This window comes from Osmia bicornis, chromosome 2, assembly GCF_907164935.1.
Source record: "Osmia bicornis bicornis chromosome 2, iOsmBic2.1, whole genome shotgun sequence".
NCBI lineage: Eukaryota > Metazoa > Arthropoda > Insecta > Hymenoptera > Megachilidae > Osmia > Osmia bicornis.
The window spans coordinates 58,805-78,040 of NC_060217.1; positions in this window are offsets into that span (position 1 = coordinate 58,805).

The following is a 19,236-nucleotide window of genomic DNA, read 5'->3' on the forward strand; positions in this document are numbered from 1 at the left end:
GACCGTAGGGCCAACTGATATGGACGAATGGGACCTGCTATTGGATTTAGAGGTCAAAAAGCAGACAGAGACGTCAGCGCCGGATCACGCACAATCGCTCCAGAGGAGTGAGGGTGCACCAAACGCATCTAACACCGAAACGGAGGATTACTTGGTGGAAATCTTACCATCCAACCCCCACGATCCCCTCGGCCTGTTACTGATGACCGAAGATCTGTTGCAGGCGATTTATGGCCCCGAAGAGGGCAAAGTGTGATTTGGACAATCATCTTAAATATTTTGTGACAAGGGACAAGAATATGTGTTAAATTGAGACAATCAGTCTCAGAGTTTTGTTGTTTAGTTTATTTCGTGAGAATCAACGTGTGTTACTTTATTTCGGTTATAAAGATGCGCCATTATTAGTTGATAATCTTGTTGTTTAGTTTGTTTCACAAGAACAAGAGTATGTTTCTTTCTGTTATGAAAATGCGTCATTATTATTAATTTGAGTTGATAATCTTGTTGTTTAGTTTATTTCACAAGAACAAGCGTGTGTTTCTTTATTTTTATTAAAAAAATTTGCGCCGATATCAATTTGAGTCCAGGTAGAATATAATTGTTAAGTTAAAGGTATACTTAGTTCGGTAAACACAAGCTATTCACCAGGCAATGGGAATCATTTAAGGCGACGCCAAACAAGTGTCGAAGATTACGAATGGAATTCTGAATCTTTTAGTTGTTATTAATCATTAAGTTAGATTTACGCAGTCATTCAGTCAATTATTAGTTTCCCTTCCATTTTAGGGTGCATTTTGACGGCGTCCCTGCACCCTCAAATCTAAAGAGGGGGCATATGTAACCGTATATGTTACATAAGTAGATCTATCCAAGCCAGTAGGGGTATACCCCTTAAGTGACAATGATTCCCACTCGCCTGGGATGCGTGCGCATCGATCCCCACACGGTATCGATCCCTACCTAGGATCGATCGAAGGAGGTCGATGCAGGATCGATGAGCAAGCACTCTACGTTCGAACGCACTAGCGTTAACACGCGTAAGACGAGGGTCCGTTGGGCGAGAAACGATACACGAAGACGAGTCAAACCGACTTAGTACAATCGTCAAACTGCCGATCTACTATCTTTGTGTATGCGCCTCAAACCGAGGAGTCGCGTGCACAAACTGAGCCGCGGCACTGCTTCAAGGACCACATTCGCGAATAACCAAGGTTTCGTCGTAGTAGTCAATTTATAGAATTAATTCCATCTAAGTTCTCGGTTACATTTATTTCTGTTCACATCAACACCAGTGAAATAAATTCCGTGAAGCAGTGCCGCGACTCAGTTTGTGACTCCTGGGTTCGTGGGGCATGGGATTCGTGCTTCGCGTTTTGTAAAGTCAAAATAGTTTCTTTTCGTATCTTAATACATTATTAAAATCACGGTTACTATCCATTAGTGACGGAGTTAACGTCAAGATCACAATACTGTGCTCTGCCGAACCCTCCTAGTCGTTCTAAGGGATAGTGTCCAGTTAATTCAATTCGTAACATTTCTTGCCTAACGAAACAAATCATCTAATTGATTCTTTCAACTCCTACTTTACAAAATAATTCAAGATTGAAGTGTGTGGGAGACGAGCACGGCCCCACACGGATTACTGATTCCGGAAATTTCTAAGAGACCACTAACGTGCCTCTGGACTGTTTCCTGGACATCACTGCTCGTATGGTGCTTAGTGTGGGTCAGCGATATGGGACTCTATCCCGCAAGGGCCAGACCTCCTATCGTTTTGACAACGACTCTAGCAAACAATAAAAATAACATCTAATAGGAGCTGGAAGAATTAAACAGATCAACGAGCCAGGAGTGGCGTACCGCGGTTTTGTAAAGTTCAAATCATCGCATCTATGGGAAATAGATAGCGAGCCAGGAGTGGCGTACCGCGTTTTTGTAAAGTTCAAATTATCGCATCTATGGGAAATAGATAGCGAGCCAGGAGTGGCGTACCGCGTTTGTAAAGTTCAAATCATCGCATCTATGGGAAATAGATAGCGAGCCAAGAGTGGCGTACCGCGTTTTTGTAAAGTTAAAATCATCGCGTCGATGAGAAGTAGATAGCGAGCCAGGAGTGGCGTACTACGTTTTGTAAATTAAAAGAACATCGCCGTTATAACAGCTTACGTATTACCTGAGTTGTATCATTGATAATCAGAATATATAAGTAGATTTTACCAGCTAATCGTCTCCGTTTCTTGTCAGACAACCTCCAAATTCTCCGCAACCCAATAACCAATCCGCGAAGTAGAAAAAGTAAGAAGAAACCGTTACAAGAGTTGCACGGATCTGTAACAATAGGCGAAGGTCAAAGGAGAACAGATGCTGAATCACATGCATCATCATCATCTCTTACCTGGGAGGATGTAGAATCAGCTTTCCATAACCGGACAACTACAGGAATTATAATCAACACCGAGCATATTGAACCACGAAACTTTTTGGAAGATGCTAGCAAAATAGTATTTCAACGTCTAGCGGAAGTTTTCCAAAATCATTCATGCATAAAAGTGTAACATCCAGCAGGAAGAGGAGTAAATAAGAAGAAATTCAATAATTAATATTTATTAAAATATTTATTCATTTTTCGTTTTTTTTTTATAATTATAAACATGTAACAGTTCATTTTATTTATTTTGTACTGCATTGATTTAAATAATTATATTTGTAATTAACAACTAAACAGAATCTTATATTTATTAATATTTACGTTTAACAAATATTTTATATACTTCAGAGTATACGTCGATAATTCTACCGCGTCGATAATTCTACCGCGTCGATAAAAGATCGACACAGCGCGCGAAATAAATAGAGAGAGATAGCAATAGCGAATAGAAAGAGATAGAAACAAGCGCAGAGTAGAAAGAGACGGCAATAGAGCGTAAACAGAGATAGCGATACGCACGGAGTCACGTACGCACCGGTCAAAGTCCGAACACTTCCGGTATCGAAAACACAGGTAGAAAAAAACTGCTACGTCAGCAGTTCTCCGGTATAAATACGAGCGTGCCGCGCAAAGAATTTTCACTTCGATTCTGATCGTAGTCCGAGACGGGTCTATGATACGATTTATATAGAATTCAGTAATCTTAGACTCTTTTGTCGGCAAAGCGGCAAAGGTACCGCGTCAGACCCGGGGCGCTCAACTATCGGTTCGCAGCGGTTCTTCTACGTGTCAGGTTCGCACCCAAGCTTAACGAGCGAGCGAAAGCCGAAGCTCCTTGGATGCGGCCTATCAGTACACTGGCTCTAGAGCAACGATACCGTTTTGCAGAGTTCGCTACCAAGTATAACGAGCGAGCGAAAGCAGAAGCTCCTTGGATGCGGCCTGTTCATTGACGGCTAAGTTGCCCAGAAACCGAACTGCGGCCGAACGAGCCAACTCCTACAGCGTCGGAACGGATCTTGGCCAATTTCCCGACAATTCTTTCGAATCATTTATATTATATTAAATTAAATTAAATTATATTAAATTATAAATTCAAGTTTTATAATCGTATCTAGAACCGCATTTACTAATCAATTTATTTACTCTGTATTTTATTTTAGGTTGAATTATTTTTGTAATAATCTAATTTTCTTTCATTGTATTCCAATTTAGGCACAAACACGATTGTTAGTTTCTTTGTATTTTTCAATCCAGGGCGTACTCATTGTACATTACTAATACCATTATTTTCTTTTGTATTTCAAACACAGGGCGCAACATTTGTTAATTAACTACATTAATTCAATTCAATATTTAATTACTTAAATTCATTATTTAAATTCAATATTTAATCACAATATTTAATTACGTTCAATAATATTCTTTTATATTACTTACCTACTTTTTTTTTAATTTTATTTTTATATTATACACAAGACACCACATTTAATTTCTTGAATAAATTCACTTATATATTATTTTGAGAAAGGAATCTAGCGTTGGATTTTACTCCTTTACCGCGTGCCACCCGAACCTATAATCCCTTCCTATAATTAATATATAATACATAATATATATAAATACGAGTCGCCTTCTCATAGGGAACCGCTCTCCCTACGCGTCGGTGCAGTAGCGTGCTCGCGAATAATTCCGGGACGTTACAAAAGTGAATACGGTGTTGTATGGGGAGTTTACCGCTAATAATAAAACTGATGTGAAAAGTTTCAGTGTGAGAAGTAATCAATTATTTTCTACATCGAACTTGAACGATTGGTATGACAAATACGTTGTGAACTCAACTTTAACACTGATGGAAGAATTTCAGGAACGGGACAGTGGTTGAGAAATATCGAAAATTCTGCATTTGATGTTAAATATCAATAAATGCAATCCGATGCATGTTGGTTGTTACACCGACATACCAAAAACAATCAAGGACAAAAGAGCGGTAGTAAATGTAACAGTTGACGATGATACGTGTTTTGTCAGATCGATAGTTGCAGCATTATATCCCGCCCATGTGAATGCAAATCGACCATCATCGTATCCCAACTATGACACCGTTTTAAATTTGGAGGGCATCGCATTTCCAATAACCCTTAATCAAATACCAAAATTTGAGCGCCAAAACGATGTTTCGATAAACGTTAAATTCTGGGACTTGAATGTGAAAAGGTGTGCTCCGCTCCAACTCACCACCAACAAAAGATGACGTCACGTTAACCTGCTGATGCTTGAAACGCCCAACCGTAATGTGCGCCACTTTGCATGGATTAAAAATCTTTCCCGGCTTGTTTCAAACCAGGTTCAGTGCACATAAGAGTAAAACTTATATTTGTGACAGGTTTGTATCACGCCATTACGATCTATTTTAGTGTATGCGTTTGTTCTTTTTGTACTAATGCAGTTACTTTGTTTATATGCAGATGCCTTCACTACTTTTATGCGGAAGAAAAGTTATTGAAACATACGAAGGACTGCATGAAGATGAACGATTGCGCAATCATTCTACCATAGAGTGAAGATAAAATAATAAAGTTTGATAATTTTTGTCACCGAGAACGTCATCCATTCATCGTGTACGCCGATTTCGAATGCATGCTTAAGAAGGTTAACAGTAACATCAATCAAGGACACTGCAATGCATACCAGCAGCACGAAGCATACAGTGTGGGATATTATTTTCACTGTTCGTACAACGCATCGGTGTGCGAGTATCGCGCGTATCGGGGTCCTGACTGTGCTGAATGGTTCGTGAATGAACTTCAGTACCTTGTAAAAAAAATTGCACCATTATTTAATACGATTGTGCCCATGACAAATTTGACGGGTGATGAAAGAGAAAATTATATGAATGCAACGCATTGTTATATTTGCGAAAAACCGTTCGACATCGACGAAACAAAAGTTCGAGATCATTGCCATTTCACTGGTCGTTACCGAGGACCTGCTCATCAGGGATGTAATTTAAATTATAAAAATAAACGTTTTATACCAATAGTGTTTCATAACTTATCGGGATACGATGCCCATTTTGTAATAAAATTATTGTCTTGCCAATTACAAAAGAAAAATATATTTCATTTTCAACGAATCTAAAACGTTACAAAATTTTGCTTCGATTTATAGATTCATTCAAATTTTTAAGTTCAAGTTTAGATAAATTGAGTTCGTATTTAGGGAAAGACGATATGACGATTTTACGGTCACAATTTAATTTTTTGAACGAGATAAGATTCGATTTGCTTACACGAAAAGGCATCTTTCCATACGATTATGTTACCGACTACATGAAACTGACCGAGACGACATTGCCGACATGTAACAAATTTTATAATCAACTAAGCGACTGTGCCGTTTCACAGCAGGATTATGACCACGCGATAAAAGTCTGGCGCAGTTTTAATATAAAAACACTTGGCGAATATAGCGATTTATATCTAAAAACAGACGTTTTATTATTGGCCAACATTTTTGAAAATTTTCGTAGCAGCTGTTTGAGAAGTTACAAATTGGATCCTGCATATTACTATACTTTATCCGGTTTTACGTGGGATGCAATGCTGAAGCACACGCGTATCGAATTAGAATTATTGACAGATATCGATATGCTACTTTTCATAGAGCGTGGCATACGTGGTGGTTTAAGTCAATGTTCTAATCGATACGCAAAGGCCAATAATAAATACATGGATTCGTACAATTCCGAAGAACCATCGCGATATTTAGTATATTTCGACGTTAATTATTTGTATGGATGGGCAATGTCGCAGTATCTACCTTACGGCGAGTTTAAGTGGTTAGACGATAATGAAATTAAAACTTTTAACATTCATGCGATATCCGAAAATTCGAACATTGGATATATTTTGGAAGTCGATTTGAAATACCCGCTAGAATTACACGATAAGCATGCAGATTTACCTTTTTGTCCAATACGCGAGAAGCCTCTTAATGCCAAACATGAGAGACTACTCGCTACAGTTCAGGATAAGCAACGTTACATCATCCATTACGGCAATCTTCAACAATGCATAAATCATGGCTTAAAAGTTTCTGTAATTCATCGCGTTTTAGAATTTAAACAATCTCCGTGGCTTCGCGAATACATTAATTTAAACACGCAACTTAGAACTGTAGCTAAAAATGATTTTGAAAAGAACTTATTTAAATTAATGAATAATGCAGTCTTTGGTAAAACTATGGAGAACGTTAGAAATCATGTAGACGTTAAATTAGTTACAAAATGGGAAGGCAGATACGGCGCCGAGGCCCTGATAGCAAAACCAAATTTTCATAGCAGATCAATATTTTCGGAACATTTTGTTGCAATAGAGATGCGAAAGTTGGAAATTAAATTTAGAAAACCCATTTATGTTGGTATGTGTATTCTGGATATATCAGAAACACGTTTGTACGAATTCCATCATGATTATGTTTGGCCGAAATTTAAACATCTTTGTAAAATATTATACACAAACACGGACAGTCTTATATACGAACTGGAATGTAACGACATATACGATGTAATGAAACGCGATATACATCGGTTTGACACGAGCGACTATACCGAGGACAATATTTACAGTATGCCACGAGTAAATAAAAAAGTACCAGGATTAATGAAGGATAAAAATAATGGGTGTATAATGACTGAGTTTGTCGGACTTCGATCGAAAATGTATGCTTTGCGCGTAGAGGGCAAGCGGGACACGAAAAAAGTGAAGGGTGTCAAAAGTAACGTAGTTAGGAAAACTATTTCCTTCGATGATTATATACGTTGCTTGTATGATCGTTTAGAAGTGCATCGTGAACAGAGATGTATTCGTTCAAAATTGCACAATGTATATTCTATATGTGAAGAAAAGAAGGTGCTTAGTCCCTGCGATGATAAACGATTCATAATTCCACAATCCACAAGAACATTGCCTTGGGGACATTATAAAATAAATAATTATTCGTAAAAACATAATTTATTCTTTGCTCCACGAGTAAAATATTACTAATTTCCAAGTATCTTTATAAGCCTGAAGGGTTTCGAATTCATGCAAACCTTGCAATTTCATGAGAGAGAGAGACCGGAGTTTTTACTTATCTCAGGTCTTAAAATTTGGAGGGAGATGTTTTCTTAGTGCTTTATAAACCGAAGCCTGTTCGTTTTACTATTCATTATTTGCTGTTAGAGATGGCGGTTCCACGTTTAGAGAGTATTGCATTTTTGGCAATCGCCAAATATTATCGTAAGAAATCTTCAACAATTACCCTTAGCGTGTAAATTATATTTATTTTTAACTAATTGTTTTCGTCTTAACAGCCATAATTATGCCGGCGTTTGAATTGGCGCCGACGAAGGAAGCCGCGTTGCTGCCGGCAAAGTGCCGTGAGCGGCGAGAGCGGCGGCGCGTGTATGAATCGCGGTGGGCGGTAACGTGGACGATGGTCGAATAAATCGAATAAATTTGTTCGGGGAGGAAATCGATGTAAGTTGCCTGTCCGTTTTTATTTTTGATTTATTAGATTTTTACTGCGTATTAATGTGTATTTTATCTGTTATAGCCGAACTGGTGGTAGCTGTTTCCCCTCCCCTACATATAATATGTGCTTTTATTACTTAGTTAGTATATTAAAATTATATAACTATTATTAGTGTAATTTATTCTTTACCTCACCCTTCCCCATACTTCATTAATGTAATATAATATAAAAATAAAAATTATATAACCGTTATTAATGTAATTTATTTTGCCCGACTCTTCCCAATAATCATACTTCATATACTATTATATAAAGAGACAGCGTTTGAAAAATTTCAAAAACTACTTGCCCGATTGATACCAAATTTTAACAGTAGCTTCCTTGCCTTCTCTGGAGTGACATAGGCTATATTATTTTAATAAACTGTGGAAACTATCACATTGAATTCTGCTTATTCGTGTGCGATCGTGACAACGTACGCGTTATGTAGTATGGGGTCGCCGCTTTTCTACTGTTTCTGCAGGCAGCAATACCTACTTTTCTGAAATACTAGAGATTGATCACCAAAAATAATACAACAATTATTACTTCAAATTCTCGAAGTTTTTATTTATGAGAGCGGACGAAGCTGCGAATACATGAAAGGTTTGTATTTACTGACTCGCACGTGTTCGCTGGCCATGCATTTCCAAGTATCTTTATACGCATGCAGGGTTTCGAGTTCTTGCAAACCTTTTAACTTCATGCCGATTCCGAGTTGTTACAACACGTAAGATATCTGGCAGATTAATCTCAGATTGTGTCGGCGGTTTTCATTGTTAGAAATGGAGGTAGATGTTTCCCTGTTTGCTTTATAAACGCATCAACGCGGCGTTTTCGTTATTTACAATGGATAACTTTGTAACGGGGCGGACTGACCGGTGCGCACGGCGTTGCGCACCGCGGTTGGGTTCCCCGCGCCAGGGTTCGCTTGGGAACAGGTTCGGTGAAATAACGAGTCGGCGTTAGTATCAAAAATAGGAATATTTATTCAAGAAAGAAAGTGGTGATTATAATGTGGTCGATGGGCCGCCGGCCACGGCCCCGGGTGTCGCCGTCAGTGGTGGTGGCGGTATCTCCTGCCGTTCTCGTTACAACAAAAATAAGCTACCGGTAAGCTGGCGATGGAGCCGTGTTGCACTTAAACCTAGATGTACATTGGCTTACGAATTACGATCGGGACCCGGCCAGTCACATGAGTCACGTGGTCTTACAAACTAGCACAGGGCGTAGCTGTCGCTACGCGGTCTTACCGGCTACGGCGCGGAGCGCGAGCGCGAATGAGAGAGACTCGGTGTTCTTGCGTACGCGGGAAACGCGGAGTCGTGAAGACTAGGAGAAAGGATGGCCCCTTCGGGCCGCCGGCCTTTTATTTAAAAGTCGCGCTGCGGTGTTTCGCGCTGCGGTGGAGTTGCTACCCGCTTGCCTAGTGCGGCACCGTGGTCAAACCTAGCAGTGAACGAGGCGACGACCAATCCTGGCTCGCCCTGGGTCAAGCCTCGGGACGGGACGGAATCGGTTGCCATAGGCCGGATGCGGTGCCGTGTAAGCTGGCGCCTGGAACCCCGCGGACGAACCGGCGGACGCTACCGGCGCGCACTAGTTTGGTCATCCTGGGTCAAACCTCGGGACTGACGAAGCTGGGCGCCTACGGCTGCTGGACCGATTGGGAGCTGCCAGTTCGTGGCGTACGTCACGTTCCGACTGCCGGTGAACTCGTCGCCGGGACAAACCGCGACGCCGAGTCTGCCGATGCTCCGGTCCGAACTCCTGGGAAGTCTGCTCGGGGCCGAGGCCCCGAGGCAACTCATCGATCCGCGTGTCGATCGATCCTACATATAGCCTCGCTCGCTGGAGTGGGGAGGCCGCCGCGGTGGGGCCCGCGATGCGCGACGCCGATCTGCGGCTGTCGTCGCAACTTCACAAACGAGCAAATTCTTGCTTTACAGGCGTTCATCGCCTCTCAGCGTAAGTAGTTTTTCGATAATTACTTTTAGTGCATAAATTTTATTTGTTTTTAATTCGTTTTTGTTAACAGCCGCTACCTTAAGGTCGCTAGGATATATCAGGAAGAAGGACCTCCCAAATATTCGGCGGGAGCGGGCGGAGGGGCGGCGTATGATGGAGCAAATATGGGCGGAAGCCGCATTTGATTTGCGGCAGTTGTTCCGCGAGGAGCTGGATGTGAGTTACTTGCCCGTTTTTTGTTTTATTTGATTTTTTACTATGTATTAATGTATGTTTTATTTTATCTGTTATAGCCGAATTGGTGACTGCAGAATAAATTATAAAATAAAAATATGAATAATGTATAAGTATAACCGAAATCAATGTAATTTATTTCTGCCGCACCCTTTCCCATACTTCCTTTAATAAAATATCGGAGAGAAAATAAATATACAGGATGTCCCACGTAACACTTTTCACGATTTTTCAAGTACTTGCGATAATCTAACAAAAAAATATTTTTAATAAATGTTTATCAGTTTTCGATTGACTATACACTCCAATAAAAAAAAGTTTAACAAAATTTTTTTTTGCGTAATTGTCAAAGTCACCTACAATTTTTTAAATGACACATTATATTTTTGACATTACGGTATTATAGCCCCTATCAGGGCGAATTCAACGACCTAGTACACCATGACCTTTGGATAACCTTGAAGGCAAGGAAATGAAAACTTCAACAAAAAATGACAATCTGCTTGAATGGGTGATAGTAACTAGTATTTATTACTAAGACTCGAAATTACATTCAATTTAATAACCTTGAGCAAATAAATGCAAACGATGTAAATGTTACAGTACTAGAAACGTACCTACGAACTTATCTACGAACTGTCGACAATTTATAACAAAGAAATAATGTGAACATGTATTGGCTTAGCTATTAAGACGGTACTTATGTTCAGTCTTGACTTGTCACGATAGCAAATCGCAGTTAGTATTAACTTGTCGAAAATGTATTCTAACAGTGAAAAGGTTGTCATTTTTTGTTTAAGTTTTCACTTCCTTACCTTCAAGGTTATCCAAAGGTCATGGTGTACTAGGTCGTTGAATTCGCCCTGATACGGGCTATAATACCATAATGTCAAAAATATAATGTGTCATTTAAAAAATTGTAGGTGACCTTGACAATTACGGAAAAAAAAAATTTTGGTAAATTTTTTTTTATTGGAGTGTATAGTCAATCGAAAACTGATAAACGTTTATTAAAAATATTTTTTTGTTAGATTATCGCAAGTACTTGTAAAATCGTGAAAAGTGTTACGTGGGACACCCTGTATAGTAAAGATAAAATAAAAGTATTTTTTTGCCACACCATTCCCCACACTTCTTTTAACAATATAGTAAAGTTATAAAGATAAAATAAAAGTATATAACCATTATCAATGTAATTTATTTTTGCCACACCCTTCCCCGTACTTCTTTTAACAATATAATAAATAAGACGGTAAAGTTATATAATCGTTATTACTGTAATTTATTCTTTACATCACCCTTCCCCCTACTTCATTAATGTAATAATATGAAAATAAAATTAATCAATCATTATTCTTTGCAATGTTCGAGTTCTTGCGAACCTTGCAATTTTATGAGAGAGAGAGAGGCGCCCGATTCGGAGTTCTTGCAAATTTGCAATTTCGTGAGATGCTGAAAGTCTAGTGTTTGGATATATTAGGATTGGAGGGGATATTTTCTCGATGCTTTATAAACCGATTTGTTTTTATTATCCACTATTCATTTCGTTATCCGCTGCTCATTCCGCGTTATTCAGTTTACGATGGCCACCGTTCCGCAACTTGAACTACTTGCCTTTAAGGCACTTATTGAACAGTATTGTAAGTAGTCTTTAACGATTACTTGTCTTGATGTGTTAATTTTATTTTTAACTAGTTGTTTGTTAAAAGCTGAAAGGTTAGCATTAGTGCCAATAAAAAGATTCATCGAAGTGCGCCGGAAGCGAGCAGACCATCGGTTCAGCCAGATATTAATGTGGGCCGAAGGTTGGAATCCGAATCATAAAGGCTTATTCGATTTGAGGGCTCTGTTTGGAGAGGAAATAGATGAGGGCCCTATTTGAGGAGATATTGATGTGTATCACCATGTCTACCATACACGGAAAATTTAAGTGGTCAATAAATGCAATCCGATGCCGGTTGGAGGAGATTGATGTGAGTTGCACGTCCGTTTATGTTTTTAATTTATTACATTTTACCTAATGCGAATTTTATTTTGTCTGTTATAGCCTCCACCTCCCAGCGAATTGTATATAATGTATTAAATATTATCTTTCTTGTATTATTGTATTATTGTATCATTGTATCATTGTATCATTGTATCATTGTATCATTGTATCATTGTATCATTGTATCATTGTATCATTGTATCATTGTATCATTGTATCATTGTATCATTGCATCATTGTATCATTGCATCATTGCATCATTGCATCATTGCATCATTGCATCATTGCATCATTGCATCATTGCATCATTGCATCATTGCATCATTGCATTATTGCATTATTGCATTATTGTATTATTGTATTATTGTATTATTGCATTATTGCATTATTGCATTATTGTATTATGTATTATTGTATTATATATTATTGTATTATGTATTATTGTAATAAAAAGTATTCAGAATTATCAATATAATTTATTCTTAGACCAACCTCCTTTCATTTATAAAATAACATTTCCCTGTAATAAAAGTAAACACAGAATAAAGCCGAAAAATTATTTATTCATATAATCTGTATAATTACAAACATTTTTAAATATTTCATTTATAAAATAACATTCCCTTGTAATAAAAGTAAACACAGAATAAAGCCGAAAAATTATTTATTCATATAATCTGTATAATTACAAACATTTTTAAATATTTCATTTATAAAATAACATTCCCTTGTAATAAAAGTAAACACAGAATAAAGCCGAAAAATTATTTATTCATATAATCTGTATAATTACAAACATTTTTAAATATAGATTACAAAATATTGTTCGCTCCTATCCATGAATTGCGCGTAGAATCAAACCCCAACCATTTGACGAAAACTTTATTTCCCTTTCGTTGTAGAACCTTCTCCACTAAGTATACATTGTTGCACAGCATCGCGAATTTATAACTACAACAGTCAAGTACACAATAACAATTTTGTCAATCAACCACCATACGGTCTTCTTGTCGACCGTAATGAAAACACTGCAATTTAATTTAAGCCTGTTCAATATATTCAGCTTACCTGGCAAGGATTAACAACTAAAAGAACGAATAACCAACCGTTTATTATACTAATTTAGAAGTACGATCATTCACGTTCAATAATATAATTCACAATTATACGGAAATCTACTAAACTGGTCGGAGGCATAGCTTGTCACGGAAAAAGGCAATCGCTATTCAAGAATTCGGAATTTCCAGATAGTAAAGAGAATTTCTAAGGAAAAGGTTCTAAAACTCAGGACGTTGATTTTAGAACTCGTATTGTCCACAAAATTCGCGACACGCGGTTTACAATCTTTTACGGGTACTTTCACCTTTCTACAGATATCTAGTTGGCCTAAACGAACGCCTAAAACCTTTTGTCAGATTAACTCTGCAGAACATCAAACTTTCATTCCGTGTCATAAACAGGACCCCCTGCCGTGCATGTGTCTTTTGAGTTATACCAACCCCAACAGGGTTCGAACCGTCTTGCGCTCTGTCCCAGGTACCACCGGTCACCAAGACCGTCAGAGCCTTCATTCGCTCGCATCTGGCAAACAGCCTATACCTGAGTCATCAATCGCTCTACCTGGGAGTTATCGCCGGTTCTGTGCAAACACGCACCTTAAGACTCCCACATGCACCGCAGCCTGCTGGGTTTTCCGGCAGCTTACATGGGAAATGTCCGGCGAGCTGATTTGCTGAACACTTCAGCCTATCGCCAATAGCTAAATTCAAAACGTTTACTAATTGGCCCTTTTTGGTCAACGCCTACCTCGTCGGACTACCTTTTGCGGCTTCTTGCTGGACGTTCTTGACACGGACATTCATTCGAACACGAGTCGTCAGACAATTCACAAAGTCTTACCGGGTGAGTCTTCGTCAGATTCGAGCCGTGAATAATTCGAACTTAGAGTCCACGGGATACTTCGATTGTCCGACCAGTAGAGTAAATTCATACATGCATCGTGCCGCTTACGTCATAATTCTATTTTGTATCAACCTTGTAATAAACATATTATCATATTTAACCTATATTTAAGCGAATTATTATCCTTAGAGTCTTAATTGATATTAAGGAGGTACAAGGTTCGTGGTTGTGTCAACCGGTTATAAAAACAATATCGGCTTCACATCGCGAACGCGTACTAAGAAACATACATCGCGATTTTTTACTTTTTGTAGTTCATATTCGTAGAACCCGCCGACCAACGGTTGTTTTTGCATATCTTGCAAGAGATGCGTTACAGGATTTGTTCGTTGAATTTTAATAATTGTGAAAATTTCAGTTGTCCAATTCGGTGCATAACCCTTTGCGAATAAGGTTTTGTATTTACTAACTCGCACGTGATCACCGACCGTGTACTTGGCCGCAGCAGCAATCTTTATGTTAGAATATACGGAGGATAAGAGTTTGTCCGCGTGTTCCGGTGTTACGTCGACGGGACGCATTCCAATCGTACGATGCCTTCCACTATTATAATCTGAGACCAGCGTCGGTAAGACGATTGTCCACGCGTAGCTTCCATTAAGCGTGAACTTTTTCCACATTTCGTTTTTCAACGTCCTATTCCAACGTTCTATTATCAATGCTTTCATTACACTGTGCGTAGAGTAATGATTCATATCGTATTCTTTCATAAGATTTCGGAATTCTGTATTATAAATTCCTTTCCCTTATCCGTTTGAAGACTTTTCGGTTTTCTTCCATCATTCAAAACGTTTAAAAATGCATCCGTAACGTTTTTCCATTTTTCGTTTTCACTGCTACGGCCCAAGCGTATTTAGATAAGACATCGATGACGGTGAGTATGTAATTGTGGCCATTGTTGATTCGCGCATACTGTCGCATCTCTACGAGATCCGCTTGCCAAAGATCATTGTAACCCCGCACAATAACTCGTCTACGTCTAAAGCTACGTCTCGCTGGCGTGTGCAACTCGTTGACCAGCTGTATCTTCTCGTCCGTGATATGATTGCTCTTCACCCTCTTCATGTTTGTAAACTAACATCATGCTTTACGAACGTGTCAATTTATAATCAACCCGGCTTCTTGAAGTTCTTCGATTATAGAAACGATCTCGTTGTCATGCCCCGTATGTTCTGCGGATTTCGAGGATACGAGAAGACATAATCTATCGACGAGCTCGTTTGGGTCATTCCAGTGCACGTAGTCCACCGCGTTATCGTTAGCCACCATATCGAACGGTATCAGATTACCTCCACGCCGCTCGTTCTTAAGCAATTTTGCAATGATATATTTATACTTGTAACCCTTGTTACTTTTCACAAGCCCCGACGAGATATGGCTGCGTCTATAAGCGTCCGACGACTTTAATATTTCCGCGTATTTGTGTAAATCAGCATTGTTGGACAAGGTGTCATCAGGCATTCTCATAAATAGTAATTCGTACAGACCAGTTGTTCCTCTGTACCTCACCCCATTAATAATCACATCGTCGTTTTTGGTTACGTCGAAAACTGAACTTCCAAGCATTAATTTGTTGCGTTGTACGTATACTCCATACACGTCATCTATCTTCTTCTTACGATCGCTAAAGAGTAATTGAATGTATTTAGCTGCCAACGGCCCCAAATTTTCCGTGAAATGGCTACGTATGTTTTCGCTAGGCTTGTCCAAAATTCGCTGCATAGAAACAATAAGATTCTCGTCGCTGTCGCCGTACGTTTCAACGGCATGTATCGATTCTTCACGATGAAAATCGGGACGATCTTTCGTCACATCCACCGTCTGTTCACTCGAAGATATACCAGGTTCGGAATAAATGCGTGCTCTTGCAGTTTGTGCGCTTTGAGGGTTAAGAAAAGGAGTTGAAGTCAATTTTTTGCGGTTCCTTAATATTCAAAGTTGGGAATGTCGACTAGGATTTTATATCGATCATGTCTGAATGTGGCGATTCCGCTGACATATTCTCGATAATTCGTTCCAGCGGTTCTACCACGGGTCTTAATCGTTTTTCGATGACTCTCTCCTCGTCGATGCTCTCCGATTTGAGAGCTCTACGTTTTTTGCGTATAGCATCGCTATAGCATTCGCAACTTTACTCGATTCTTTAATATTACTATTATCCATTGCAAAGAGAAGACGTCTACTCGCTAAGCGTTCTATCGAGGGACTAAATGTTTCAGAAAATGGCAAATTCCTTAAATCTTTTTCTGTAACGGCCACGTTCCATCGAGCTGTCCTTGTCGATTATTACGAAACCATATTTCTGTTCCGAACACTGTGCGCACAATTTACAAAGATTTTCGTACGACATGTCTGTATTTACATGATCATTACAAACGTGGCGTAGATTCGTGCCATCTTGTTTGAACACGATCAAAAGGTTGGCATTGTCGCAAATTAGGTGTTTCGGTATTCTCGCGTAAGTCTGACAGAGATAAAAACAGTCCACGCGCGAGTGCCTGCCCATAGCGAAATAATCTCTTATCATGTCTTGCTTGTCGCATGCAACGTCATCGAATATACACACCGAATCGGGCAGCGCCTCGTTCGGTGGCACGACTTCGGCATTATTTGAAAATGAAAAGTATCCGATTTCAGGAACGTTTGTCAAAATTCGTTCGAGATATTTGTACTTTGGTTGTTGCAATGATATTGAGTATACATATACGTTATTGAGTCTTACACCGTTCGGGCTCTCGATCAGACTGATTACGACGTTCGTTTTACCGCAGTTGGATGGACCGCAAATTATACCACGTATCGTATTCGGCAAGAGGGGTCCGTGTCGTCGCCGACGATCGTCCATGCGTGTTGTCCTCTCGTCTAAATCGACAATAAGGATAGACAGGGGCTGCTTTGCGAAACGCATATCGTCTATATAATAACCATATATTTAATGATTCAGCCTCTTTATAGGTCGCGGAAAAGCTGCTTGTCCGCGTCGTGAACGCGCTTTAACCGCGGCCGTAGACGAGCTTTAATCGCGATTAACCCTTTTTCTCCGCGTCGATAACGCGCTTTAACCGCGACTAACACTTTTTCTCCGCGGGGCGGCGGTGGTGGCGGGCAGGCGGAATGCAATTCGTGACCGAGCCATCAAATACGCATCCAAGCAACAACGTGACCGAAAGTCTGTCTCGACGATGCTCGCTCAATCTGTATCAGAATGCACATCGACACGTCTCTACCTGTAAATATGGATTTCACCCTACCCCCCTCATGTTAACCGCGTTAGCAAGCCGTCAAAGAGGCATCCAAGCAAAACGTGACCAAAAGTCTGTCTCAACGATGCTCTCTCTATCTGTACCAGATTGCGCATCGACACGTGTCTGCATGTAAACATGGATTTCGCCCTACTCCCTCATGTCTTTGAAATAGAAGAACATTCCTTTTGTATCTCCTACATTGGAATATGAAACACAAACGTTACACATACAACCGTTCTAGGTAAAACAACATTAAGACGCATAAAGTATATTTTTACTAAATAGATTTTATTATTTTGCAGTAATGAACAAAATTAATAAATGATATTAAATGTTTCGTGTTTTAAGACAAATGTAACAATTTTTCTTTTTCGGTGGAGGTCCATCTATGTGCGTGTCATTCCCCGGCCGGTTATAATGTTCCATGCACAGCTCTTCCACTTAAGAGAGTTTGCGCACTACACTGGTCAGTTGATTGTACTGCACGAAACGATCGTGAATGATCAAACAGTAAGCGCTAGTATTTTCAGGAACGTTTTCACTACACTCAAAATCGATTCTTACATCGATTGTAGCGCATTTTATCGATTCGTTCTGATGCGAGCAATCAATGACAACGAACGGGCCGTAGCCGTAAAAGAGTATCTTATCGTATAGAGCTCCGTCATCACCATTACTGCACATTGCTCCGTAATATGACTTTCTGAATTTTGCATACATGTCGTAAAGGACAGAGTATCTATTTTATTAAAGTCAAGATTCAAATTGTCATACGGATATGATTCCGAATTTAAATACAATCAAAAATTGGTGAGTTTGCAGTCATCAAATTTGGTGATATGTATATTGAGTCTATTTTTTTTATCCGTTTGTAATGCAAATGTTACATATTGCGGTTTTTCTAATTGCGTAGCTGCTTTAATGCTCCATGTATGTTTAGTGGTTGCTTGTAACATTGGATACTCGGATAAGTCCCAGGAACAGTAACTCATAATTATCGTTTGACCGTTTTCAAGGATACGCAACAATGAAAGTTTGTGTCTTTCTTCGAGCGTGACATGTGGCATCCTCCACTGTACATTGTATAGTTGCAGCGCGTATTTTGCACCATCTGTTCCAAAAATAGCGTTTTTGTCGTCTCGCGACCGAATCAGAATCAATTCATGATGCGCATTAATCACTATTCGTTTGTAATCTTCGCAGAAACCGAGCAGCATATTTAGAGGAACACAAAAGTCAAAGTAGCCTCCTGCATTGGGTATGTCTATCCAACCAGCGTTTCCAAGCATTTTTGATCTTGTCGTTGTCAACGATACTCCATTTTTTATCATAGTTGTTATTCCAACGTTCTTACAACGATCGATCTCCATGCCGTTTAATTCATATCGAATTTCATCAAACATAAATGCTGCGCAATTCATTTCTAGTCCAACTGAAGTTCTTGCAACATTGTCATCGTTGAGAATGAGTTTTCCTTCGACGTAAAGGTAACTCTCACTAGGAAACGTGTACAAATCTTGTTGTTGAACGGGAATTCGTATTTCATCATTGTTTCCGAACGTTGTGTTGGCGTATGGGCTGTAACTATGTAATTCGATCGTCAGAAATCGGTAAACTGGCAATGTTCAATGGATCCATCATTTTCGTTTCGTAATCACAAAACCCAACGATTGCAGAAATTGCGCGTTTTTGTCGCTCAAGTCTTGCGATGTGTTCAGTTTGGAGATATTGTCCTTACTAAATGATTGTAAAGAATCATCGCTGTTTAATACATGATTATAATTCCTGCAACCGTGGTAATTGCTGCTGCAAGTACAATTTGTGCGTTTCTGATTGAAGTTCTGGTTCCATCCAGT